We start from the raw sequence: 13,026 nt of genomic DNA on the forward strand, positions 1-13,026 counted from the left end.
GGGTGACCCAGGGCCCACCTGTGCTTGCTTCTAGCATGGACATTTTCATGTCCTAAACTATGCTTGTCTCCTCCTGGGGCCGCGTTCTTAGGTAGGACCGAAGCTCAGTCTCCCTCCCAAGGGCCTGCATTGGAGCCAGTCACAGATCCAAGCTCCCTGCCAGCAGATAGTGGAGAACCCAGCTCACCGGATTTCAAAGACTGCACAAAAAAGGGAATACAATATATCACTAATAATTTTGTATTGATTACATGTTTAAATGATGACACTTTGAATATATTGGGTTTTGTGAACTATATTAAATGTCTCTCTTTTTACCTCTGGTTACGAGGACATTGTAAGTTACAGACAACGCTCACTGTGGCTCACTTTATATTTTCTATTGGCAGCTCTGTTCTAGTGATTAAAAGCAGCCTTAGGAGCCCTGTTTACGTATGTGCCTCACCCTGAGAAATACATGTTACTAAAAACGTCAGTTATATTATTAAAAATGCAACAAGAAAACCAATATGGATCTGTTTTGTTTCTTGGCAAGAGTGTAGAAATAAATACACAGCAGTACAAATAAATCCGGGGAAATCTGAAAAAGGCAGGTGGATTGTATACTAATATCAACATCCTGATTGTGATACTATATTGTAATTTTGTAAATGTTACCATGGGGGGAAGTGTACACAGAATTTCTGTATTATTTTTAAACAACTGCATATGAATCTACAATTATTTTTAAATAAATACTTTAGCTGATAGAAAACAAAAAATGTAAATAAAAACTTAGATACCACTGTGGGGAAAAATGCATTAGGAGGCAGGGAAATCATGTTGTAAAAACAGGATCCTACTCTGGTTACCATTTTTAAGCATAGAATTATATGTAAATAAAATATATAATTATGTAGCTGAATGTGGCATAGAAGGTCTCCAGAAGAATGCTCCCCAAGCATTAGAGAACTTGCCACAGCAAGTGAAGATAGGAGTGTTAAGGTGAGACCTTTCTCTTTTGAAGTTGTCCACTCTTCTGTGTCATGTACATGTGTTCAAAGAGCATGGATTGCCTTTGTAATTTAATTAAATTTTAATGGAGGAAGGAAATATGTTATAATGAGTATTTTTTTAAGAAAGGAGCAATCATCCCTCTAACATGACTATTTTTATAAATCCTGATTGTTCCTTTGAATGGAATTTGCTGAAAGTAGCATACACCCTGCTGCAGAGAAGGCTCCCTACTTTTTTTTTCATATTGTATGTAACTTTATTCAAATTTCAAATTACACTTTAAAAGCATCAGCTTTGTCTAGCTAGGCATGTGCTACCCTTGCTCAGGTGTTGGCCTAGAGGTAGTAAAACTGAGGCACTCTCCAGAAGTATAACCAGGACATCCAGGTAGATCTCTCAGGAGAAAGAGCAGACTGCTACACAAGAGTGGAGGATTTCTGTGCAATTTAAAGGCGTTGTGGCAATGCAGGAAACCATAGACCACTTCCTCTTTCCTCATTGTGTTGGTCAGCTTCGCATCACTGTCACCAAATGACCTGATAAGAAACAACGTAGAGGAGGAAAAGTTTATCTTAACGAAGGGTTTCAGAGGTTCAGTCCATGTAGCCTCTAGGGCTGAGGTGTGGGAAGGGGAACACGAGGAAAGCTGCTCAGAACGTGGCACCCAGGAAGGGAGAGAGCCAGGGCTCCCTACTGGAAGAAACAGTGCAGAACTCCTGGATGAGGGCCCAGGGCTGCTCTTTCTTGAAGTTACCCTCTGTTGCTATCAGCTGCCCAGGGGATGGCAGACAACCTCTTGGCTTTAAAATGCACTGACTTCAGCAGCAAAGCTGCTGACTCCACATGGAGCCAAGCTGCATTTTGGGGAGCTGGCATACCCAAGTTACAGATGTATACAGATAACCAATAGGTAGTGCTTTTTGGCCCTTGCTCAGTATCCATATTCTCCACTCAGAATCCCTCCAGCGGATGATGTGAAACCCATCACTGCCTAACCCCCAGCTTATACCTAAGTAACCCACCCAGACACCCCACAGGGGAAGGCAGTCCCAGGGCTCACCCAGGCACTGCCATGAGCTCTTCTTGCCCACCACCCCTCTGGAGCGTCTAGTCATCTCCCTCGGAGCACACTAGGGCCCAGAAGAAATGCTGGCCGTTTCCATGCTCAGTGGTTTTGACCTGTTTCAGAACACCATGGACTTGGCCTTTCCTTTTTGCCCCGTTAGTACCCAAAAGCTCAGAAACAGAGCAAAAGAGTAAGCTAATCTGGGTCCATGACCCTATGTGTTCGTCCAGGACCACTGACATTCTGCTGACCCCACGTATACGCCCTTATTCAGCAGTATCCTATCCACTCCTTGGGGAGGTCCGCTTGAGACAGCCCTGCCAGGGGAGGAATGGCTCGTCCCGCACAGCACCCTCCAAAGGGCTGTAGTGGGGACAATTAAGCTGCCCAAGGGTGCTGTACCACACTTCAGGGGACTGGAGCGTGAGAACCAGGACCTGAGGCTCTGGGCCTAGGGACTGAAGTCCTGGCCGGGGAGGGCCCAAGCTCCAGTGGGGAAGGCAGGAAAGGGATGTCCTAGACTTTGGGGCAACAAAGGGGCACCACCTCATGTCTGCAAATTGACTGTTTCAAAGGTGTGTGTGTGGTGTGATTATTTTGCTGGATAACAACAACTAATATTTACTGCTCCTAAACAGGTGAGGAAATATTTAATCGGGAACTTCTGATGCGTCATTAATGCCTGTGACTGTGTGTTACTCAGTGGATACAGGGCCTGGTACTGTGGGGGCCCAAACAACCTGTCATGGAGAGGAATATTTAGCTTAAATGAAGGCTTGGGATCCAACTCCCACCAGGTGGGGGTCTCCAAGCCCCACCGAGAGACGCTGAGCAACAGGAAGGGTGCTGGAGGGAAAGATGAGAGGGCAGAGCATGAAAACACGTTGTCATTCCAGTCAGATGGCCAACAGCTCCCTTCTCTTAAGGCTCTTAAATTCCAATTACTCCGCCCCTGAAGACCAGTGGAGAATAACCCCAACTGGAGGGAATTAATTTCCTTAGGAATTTCGCTGGTACAAGATTAATGGAGCCCCCTGCAGAGAACGAGCAAAGCTGTAAGTACCGCAGATTTGCACCTGAAGGATACATATTTTAATTTCAGTTCTCAAGCTGCGATAACATCTTCTGAGCTACTATAAAAGCATAAATGAGCCCCAGCACGTCTGCTGAGAACTGCTCACACAGAGCTCCCTAGGGGGAGCCCCAGCCCACCTGGCCCAGCGGGAGACGAATCCCCCATGCTGCCAAGCTTGGACTTGGGTCATGCAGGTGCTGAAGATGCAGTGACCATGGCCTGGGTGCAGGCCTGGGAGAGGCCCAAAGCAAATATGCGTCCCCACGAAGGACCTGCCCTGCCCCAGATGAGGCTGACCCAGCCTAGAAGGGATCCCTGGCCTTCATCCTAGCCCCCAGCACTGCGACCTGCCTGGCATGACCCCCACCCCCCAGACAACGAACCTGGACCCACAATGGAGGAACCCAGACATGAATGGCTGCCCCACCTTCCCCTTGTCGCCAGAGTCCTACAGGGAATTTCACCCCTCAGCTCCTCTGGCCTCAAGTATGGGACTTGGGAGGTATATCTCACTAAACCATGCTGAGATAAACTGGACACTGGGTCCAACCAGGCATTCAGCCCCTTCCTTACCCTTGGCCCAAGGGCCACCTGGCAATTGGAACCTTCCTCCTGTCATTCTGATAACCAAGGATCAACCTAGGGTATGGAGGTGGGGTGGGCCGCCCTGCCTTCTCTCTCAACTCTCACAGTGGGAAACTCAGTCTGGGGACAAGTCAACCAATTTCCTGTGCTCTCTTCCTTACCAGAAACTGTTTTTATTGGGAGAACCTGATGCGTATGCTTGCTATAAAGGTTGTTTATTCTGTCATAGCTAGATTTTTATTGGTTGTATTTTTGCTGCACTTGCTTGAAAAATAATTATTTTCAAAGAAAAGAAGAATTACATATCCAGTAAACTAAATAAGACTCACTGTTTATTAGGGACCTCTGACAGCTCCTCAAACGTGAAAAAAGATTTCCAAGCAGTGAACGGACAATTTATGTGCAAGTTTATTTGTAAAACAGATTTCAAGACATACTTCATCTTGACTCTGCCAATAAAAATACATTCCATTTCTTTTCAGAAGTATGTGCTATCTGATGGTTTTCACAGTAATCTGGTTTTCCTCCTAAGAAGATAAGACTGACTGGATAAGCATGTGCCACTAACCTAATCTAGTTCCAGCTTTGGGTTCAATGTTGTGGGAGTGCTATACAGGAAAAAAAATTAAAAAAAAAAAAAAAAAAAAAAAAACTGTGATCACGTCCCATAAAGTCCCGTAAGGCATTAGCTGGAAGGAATGCATTGTGAGAAAAATGTAATTCATAAATCTGAACCCAATCACTGCAGTCTCTGAAAATTCTTCAGTAAAAATAATTTTAAACGTGTTTTTAATTGTTTACAGTTAATCGGGGAAGAAAAAACTCATCTCAGTAGTTGACCACCCATTTTCTGTTCCCTGCATAAATTCTCATCTCCTCTCCCCCAGCAAGGACCAGCCAGGGAGCTGGTCGCTGTGGTGGGTTGTAGAGCAGCTTCCAGGCTGCAGGTGGCATCAGCTGCCTCTCCAGGCTGGAGAAGGAGTGCCTTTGTTGAGCTGTTTCTTTATGCACCCCAGAGAGACCACAGCTGAGAATTAACTCAAGCTTGCTGCAGCGGCCTCCCTGGAGGCTCTGCTGAACCGCCCAGAATACCCGCTTTTTTCCCTAACCCCCAAACTTTCAACAGTTCCCCCACCCTTTTCGTTCCAACCAGCTGTGTATTTGAGATCCTGTAAATGTCACTAGCCTGGTCTGTGCCCACGGAAGCATGCTAGCAGGGCGGACAGGAGAGAGGGAAGGAAGAGCTCTGCACAGGATCACGCACCCACCCGGGACATCCCCGGAGCCAGTCCCCATGTGATGGCCCAGACACAGTCTACCACAGTCCACTGCACCAAGCACGCAGAGCGCCGCCTGTGTTTATGTGCAGCTACATCCTCTCTTGAGTCAGAATGTCTCACAAGTACATTGCTTTGTGTGTGCTTGTGTATTTATTCTACAAGTCCACTGGTAGTCAATTTTCTCCTCTTACTTTTAATTTTTAATGCCGATCTTAGAAAGTAAGGACACAGATGAACTTGCTTTAGGTCACAAATAAGACCACTTGTAAAATCAGAAATAATTTCTTAGGGATCAAGAAGTTTGGCCAGTTACACTCAGGCGGCTGGCTCCAACACTCACATGTCTTCCTGGGCCCTTCCCAGACGCAGGGTCCCACCCCATTGTTTCCCTGGGTGCACAGGCCCCTCTATCCCACTGACCCAGGTCCTCTTTTACAGACTGCTTTGGGTTGGAGATGTTCCCACCCAGAGGACCTCTGGAGTGACCAGCAGACACCAAGCACATTTGCCCCTCCTTTCTGCAGAAGGGATCCTGGATAGAATTCAGGGAAACACACCCCTTAGAGACGCGGCTCCTCTCTGGCCAAAGGACAGGGTAAGTAGCTGGTGCTGACGTGTGGCAGACACCAACAGAGCCTGGAAGGCTAATCCATTGAAATGTAGTGAAATCAGTGACCACAGTCATATCGGCCAAACTTCTTCCAACGTCTGCCACAGCCACGGGGCATCTTCCCCGTTCTCTGCCCTCTAAAATATAAGAGGCTCTCCTCCCGGGACAGAAAAAGGAGCACCAATTATGACTTGTCATCTGAATTCGTTTCTCATCTCTTCCAGAGTGGTCCAGCTGGGGCTGTGTGAGTGTTGTCCCACCATGACCAGACCTGTGGAGTCCAGCGGGGCAGGACTATGTCATTCTCTCAGTACCGCCTCCTCATCCAACCCTGGAGCCCCGTGGCATGTGAGTAGCTACTCTAACCAAAGCTGGGGCAGATCAGGAGGTGGGAAACCAGGAGATGCCCCTGGAAGATGTGAGTACATTTGGACTTGCTTCATACAGAACGGGTTTCAGATGCATCTCGTACCTGGAACTTAAATGGTTGGGATGAGTTTTCTGCAAAACCGTGGCTGGCTTTGTTTCTTCTTCTAGGGCAAAACAAAAAAGAAAGGAAAAAGCAAAACACTGAATTTTAAGGGCCACATAGGCTCCCTGACCATAGAATCTGTCTGAATAAATAAATGGGTTGGTATTAATATTCTCATGATGAAGTCGCTGATTTGGTGAGAGTAAAGCAAAAACTCTGTTGGGACTTAACAAAGAGCCTAAGTTTGAGTTGGTATCATTACTTGATCCTTCATACGACATAGGGCTTATTTCCATCAGAAGAAATATTGAAATATTTGGTGGCAACATTATCTTTGGACTTTTCAGTTATAACATTGTTTTTTTTAAGTTCACATTAGTTGAAATGACTGAGAAATAAGGAAGAGGAGATGATAATGGAGAGACAGTCACCTTTCTAGGTTGAGGCAGATGGACCAGACCCCAAAATGGGTGGCCCTTTTCTCCATGGAGCTAAAGGAGGAAGCTATGCTCAGCCGTCTTTGGCTGGCTCTGCGGAGCCAGGACAGTGACAATTCTACCAGCCAGAGCCCATCAGAAGTCTGGCTGCGAGCAAGTGGCAGCCCTGGGGGCTGCTGCTGGAGGCAAGGGGCTGCTGCCAGAGGCAAAGGGCTGCCTGCAGCCTTGGGGCCTTGAGGGGCCCGTCAGCCCGCCTGCCCTGTGTGTGGGGCCCTGTTCTCTAAACCACTGTTTTGTTCCTGTTGTCACAAACCCTCCAGCCTTCTCCTGACTGCTGGGCACTTTATTTTCTCGTTTCCATACACTCTATCTCACCGCATCACAGTGACACCGGAGCAGATCCGGCTCCCTCTGTGGGGGGAGATTCACAGATGTATTCCTGGCTCTGTAGGTCCCTCTCCTCTTGAATCAGGTTATTACATTATATCATTCCTTACCCAGAGCTGAGTTCTTATTGGCCATAACTGTATTTACCCTTCAGAAACATGTCCTTTTATGACAGGTATGAATATTAAATAATAATGCTCTGGAATGAATACCTGGTCACTCACACAGCTGGATGAAGTGGGATTCCAAATGAATCCCAAGTCCTAATCTTTTCCTTCAGTGAAATGTTCCATTTTAAAAGGTGGCAATAAAGATCTTCAGTACTATTTAGCAATCCCTTTGGTAGGGGCTGATCTCTTACTTACTGGAGGACGTGGTATGTGAGTTTGCATGTCTTTGCTTTTGTTTTATAATTTCAAATAGTCAGGAAATATTGCATTCACTGGCAATCAATTTATTTTGATTGATAAAAAGGGGTTAATAAAAACTCCCTTAGAAATAAAAAGAAGGTGAACAGTATATATCTTTCATGGTGCCTTCTTTCGGCTGTGCATAAAGAGAGCAAGCTTTTTACTTCTCCCCCAATAAGTCTTCTCCTCTTATTTTCTATACCTAGTGAGTCATTTATAATCCTTATTATTTCCAACCCACACACTAATGTGGCATCAGTCATATTTCCACATACAGGGTTTTTTTCTCCTTACTATGTTATGAAAGCTGAAAGGCAAAAACACCCTCTAATTTATACGAAAATGCATACCAAAAATGGATTATCAAACATAACCAATGTGACTTCATACACTTGGAATTTAGGATGAAATATAAAACATCATGCTAAAATTCAATCTATTGTTAAAACAAAGCCTAACGGAAAGTACACTTGTGTGTGGCATTTAGCAAACATTACCAGGCTATTAGAAGTGGGAATAGATTAAAATGAGATACAATTAATGAGTTCCATTTGAAAGTGAAGCTCTTGATTTTGGAAAGCACATTTGCAGAGTATTAATATTTTTTAATTTATCTACAGTGCCTATGAAGAAAATGCAAGACAAGAGATTATAAAATTCTTGCCTACTGCATGTACTAAGTGACATTATGGGTTGGATGTGGGATGCATTATATAGTATCATATAAATTTCTAATTTGCATGAGTCACAAAGTCAATATTAAATTCCTACCTGTTTTGGTCATCCTTATAGAGTACACTTACAATGGGTTGCTATTTTATCATTTTTTTCTTAATGAAGTAGTCTAGATTATCATAAGACTTGCATTTATAACAATCTTGTATTGAGTCTTGCAATCAAAGGAAATACAGCCTAAGCTAAAATGACATTGGAACAAAACCTTGACCTTGACTAACCCAAGCATGTGGCTGACTTAGGGAGATGGGATTCTTCCGATCTAATCCTCTTGGGATAGAAAAACCGGACCGTTCACAGTGAGAGGACAGTGCTAAAGACCAGGCCAAGGTGAGAGACAAGGGGCAGCAAAACTTGGGGCCCCTGGAGACAACCCAAGCAGCCCTCTTCGGCAATCTCGATTTGCATACATAAGATGCAATTACAAAGAGGAGAGGTGGCCTGTGTACGGCTGTGCGTTCTCAATGTGTGGGTTCCCATTTTACGTCCCATCTGTGTTCGCTCTGCCAGGGCCTCCTTGGCCAACAGCAGCCGCAGAGTGGGTAGCAGGACAGGGCACCCTCTCCAGAGGCCTTTCAGACACATCATTCACTCACCAGCCTTGTGCTGAGCACCCACACTGGGCCCCTGTGCTGGGCAAGGACACAGGGCTCACTGGGGCTCACCAGCAAGGCAGATGAGCAGGCGGGGACAGCACAAGGAAAGCCAGTAGATTCTGTGGAGCATCCAGGGCCTGGAGCCTTCATGGATCTTCCATGGGAAAAGGCCCCAGGGAGAGATGGACGCTGTCTGGATTGAGCAAGGAGAATGGACAGGGCAGGAGGAGAGGGCCGGGCTGACTTGAGGTAAACACAGGAGTGGGAGAAGCCTTGTGTGGGAAGAGCTCCTGGCCCTGGAGGCACATGCCAGCTCCAAGCAGGTGAAGGCCAGCAGGACAGAGGGAGGCCGTGACCTGCAGACCCTTAGGAAGGCAAAAGTCTGTAATTGCAGGTTGCTGTGTACAAGCCACTTCACACCCAAAGGCATGCATCCACAATGGAGAACACTGTCCACAGCAGAGATGCACTGGAGAAAGCCACTCCCTGATCTACACTCCCCAGAACACCCGGGGCCTTCTGGCCCTTGGAGAAATGGAGGGAGTTGGAGCTACTTTTATTTTTACCTAAGCCACCTTGCCGCTTAATAAGAAGGCATCACACAGGAACTGGAAGCCATAGAGCAGCAGAAAGGTAGAAAAGGAGACCGTGTGGTCTGCATACAGGCAGGCTACTTGATCATTTTGCAGTCCTGACCAATAGGCAACATCTCTGTGACTCCATTTTGTTTATCTGAACACAAAGATAGCCCTGCAGTGTCATTGTGAGGATTAAGTGAGATCAAAGACAGCAAATTGACCAGCAGTCTCTAGTTCAGACAGATATTTCCTGAATGCCAACAGTATGCCTGGTCCTGGTCAGTGGAGAACAAGCATTCTGGGATATGGAGGATGCAGAACATCAATCAGTCAAAAGAAAACTACCACACAGCAGGGAGTGCTGGACACTGGGAGTAGGCACTTGCAAGAGGACCAGGTGGCTGCTTTAGATTAGGTGGTCAGACACTTCAGTGGAAATCTGAAAAGCAAGAAGCAGACCAGGGGTAGCATAGGCCAGCATCCCAAGCAAAGATGACCATCGGTATTATATCACCAAGATGACCATCGGTATTACATCATAGCTAAAGAAACAGAGAGCTCAAAGATAAAAATGACACTGTACCAGTGCCCAGGAAGGGCTGGGAATTTCTTAGGAAGGAAGAGGGCAGGGAAGGCGCTCTACAGCACACCTATTGTGAGCCAGAGTCTGCACTAGACTCTTCATAAGCTGTCTTCTACTTCCAACAGGATGAGCAGAGGTAGAAATTCCTAAAGAGACCTTGGGAGTTTGAAAGAGGAAGAACAGAAGTAATGTCTTTGCAACAGTCACATCAAAATGGTTACTGGAGGTGCTGGCCAACTTCAGGAGGTAAGTGTGGCCCGGGAAGAGAGAGAGGCAGAGACCCACTCTTAGGGAGGGGGAAGCCCTTAACTGCAGGTTGCTGTGCAGGCCACTTCAAATCCGAAGGCATGTGTCCAGAATGAAGAACCATGCTGTCTGCAGCAGAGATGCAGTTGAGAGCTTACCTCACGGAGTGCTGGCCACTCCAGACGGACCTCACACAGAGCAGTTTCATAAAGCAAAAGGCAGATGGTGGTCTGGCAGTTAGAGCAGCATGCTCAGGACTGGAAATAGAGAAAGGAAGGACTGGGACTCCAGTCACCTTCTTCCTGAGACACCTCCCCTGAAGGTGGGGGCAAGGTGAGTTCGTGATGCACAGAGAAGTTACTTCTATTTAAGAATGAATTTTTACTGTGGCAAAATATGTATCACACAATATTTGCCATCTTAATCATCTTTAGGTGTGTGGCTAGTAGTGTTAAGAACACTCACAATGCTGCACAACCACACCACCACCACCTCCAGAACAGCTTCTCTCCACAAACTGAAATCCTCCCCATTAAACATGGATCTCCATTCCCCTGACGAAGCCCTGGCACCCACCGTTCTACCGTCTGCCCTGGGTGCCCTGCGTAAGTGGAATCAGACCTGACTTTGTGAATAGCTTACTTCACGGAGTTTTCAGTCTTCATCCATGCCTCAGCGTTTCTTCCCTTTTAAACCCATTAAGTCCCAGTTTTACCACTCTGCCAATATTTTGGTGAAACTAACAGACGATGCATTAAAATAGGATGGAAATCATAATCATATTATTTTTCCATATTTTATTGGTGCTTCATAGTCCATATATCATACATTAACATGTTACCAATATTATCATTATTATATAATTACATATTGTACACTATAAATTTTAAAGTTTGCATATGAGTTCCACATCTGGGATGATGCAACAAAATGGGGTAAGACAGAATAACCTCCCGTCGGCTGGGTGTACTGTGTTGCGCACTCTCTCATCCACCAGTAGATGCCAGGGTTGCTTCCATCTTTTGGATATGGTGGCAAATTTTGCTATGGACATGGGTGTTTCTGCTTTCAGTGATTTTTGTATAGACAAATGGCTTATATGGTAATTTTATATTTAATTTGAGGAAACATATTCTTTTTTAAACACACTTGTAAGTTGTTGATGGACCTTTTATTCATTTATTTTTACCACTGAGCTACAACCCCAGCCCAACATATTTTCAGTAGTACCTATAGCACTTTATATTCCTACCAACAACACACAAGGTTTCCATTTCTTCAAATCTTATCCAATACTTTGTTATTTTCATTTTCTTTCTTTTGATAGTTATCCTAATGGACATGAAGTGATATGTCAAGATAGTTTTGATTTGCATATCCCTGATAGCTGATGCTATTATCTTTTCAGTGATGACTGACCATTTATATATATCTTCTTTAGGGAGAGGTTTTACTAGTTATTTTTTGCTACTGTTAATTTGTAAGCATTCTTTAAGTTCTGGATTTTTTTTTTTTTTTTTTTTTTTTTTTTGGTGGGGGGGTTTTTGTATTCAGGGGCACTGGACCACTGAGTCACATCCCCAGCCCTATTTTGTATTTTATTTAGAGACAAGGTCTCATGAGTTGCTTAGGACCTTGCTTTTGTCGAGATTGGCTTTGAACTCTCCTCCTGCCTCAGCCTCCTGAGCTGCTAGGATTACAGGCATGTGCCACTGTGCCCACCTGGATATTAACCCATTATGAGATACAGGATTCACAAATATTTTATTTCATGAGTTACCTTTTCACCATGCTAATAATATCATTTGATGTACATTTTTTAAAAATCAGACATTTTAAATTTTGATGTAGTGCAATTTATCTATTTTTTCTTTTGTTCATTGTTTTTCTGGTATCATATGCAAGAATTCAAAGTCATGAAGCTTTTCCTACATTTTCTTCTAATAGGTTATGTATTTAACATATTTAAACAATGAATATTTTAAACCATTTCATAAATGCAATGTACTATTTTTAAATTTTTTAAAAATTTAAGATGTTGAGAATTTAAATTAATATACTACATAAACAACAGGAGAGGTTTAATACACCCTTTGCAGTGAGCTCCCAAATGACTGACGTTTGGTAAAGAGCATGCCAAGCTAAACTGCACTTCAGATCAAACCTGAGGCCCTGCAGAGTAAGATGAGTGCTCCCTCACTGAGCTACATCTGCAGACTAAACTGCTTCCTTCTAGATACACCCACTGCCATATGGGCTCACGGACTGAGTTTCTTTCTTTCCTTACCTGGGGGAATGGCTCTGGGGATGGTTCAAGCACCTGCTAGAGAAGACAGTGTGTTCCAAACATTGTGGTGCACTCCAAGCTTCACGCCACCACAGAAACCCAAGTTGTTTACGGTAAAATCAGACCTAAGAGATCAGAGAGCCAAATCCCATTAAGCCAACAAGATTTCATTTGTACCCCCATAAGGAATCTTGAAATAAACCAATCTGCTGTTTACTGCTCCTGGTTCCTCCACTCTTGTTCTCCCTGTAAAACTCATCCCCTCTATCTCATCGGTACACCTTTCTATTTTGTAGACTACATGCTGCCTGGTTCATGACTCCCTAGTAAGAACCAATTAGATCTTGGAACTAAACTTGTTGAAATTTTGTTCTATCCACAGCTGAAAAGTAGCCCGAAGGACAAAGACTGATGATTCTGAAAATGGTTAACGAAGCAAGTCACTCAACCTAAAGAGCAAGACAAAACATGTTTTTCAAGTAGAGGGAAGTAGTATAGGGCCACCACAGTGCGCTAATTCAAGTCTGAAATGCAAACGGTTCTGAAAATTCGTTTTCCCCCTCCCATGTTTGGAGCAGGCTTGTTTGAACTGATGAGACTATAATCTTTATATATCACACTCAGGGCAAATATTTGTAACCAGTCACACATTGGTGCTGTAGAAATGCTTGGTTGTAGGGTGC

The 13,026-nt window shown here is 44.6% G+C and overlaps 1 long non-coding RNA gene across 2 annotated transcripts; it reads left to right on the forward strand.

Annotated features, from left to right (window-relative positions):
* The first annotated feature begins 5,421 nt into the window (after window positions 1-5,421).
* LOC306659723 lies at window positions 5,422-11,869 on the forward strand. Of its 2 annotated transcripts, XR_013763398.1 has the most exons (4): window positions 5,422-5,597; window positions 5,837-5,960; window positions 9,936-10,056; window positions 10,138-11,869. It is a non-coding gene; the product is annotated as an uncharacterized lncRNA (long non-coding RNA). The 2 variants fall into 2 exon arrangements; XR_013763399.1 differs by having other exon boundaries at window positions 5,423-5,597; window positions 9,936-11,869.
* Window positions 11,870-13,026: the final 1,157 nt, after the last annotated feature.

Source organism: Sciurus vulgaris, assembly GCF_902686455.1.
Source record: "Sciurus vulgaris genome assembly, chromosome: 4".
In the NCBI taxonomy this organism is placed as follows: Eukaryota; Metazoa; Chordata; class Mammalia; order Rodentia; family Sciuridae; genus Sciurus; species Sciurus vulgaris.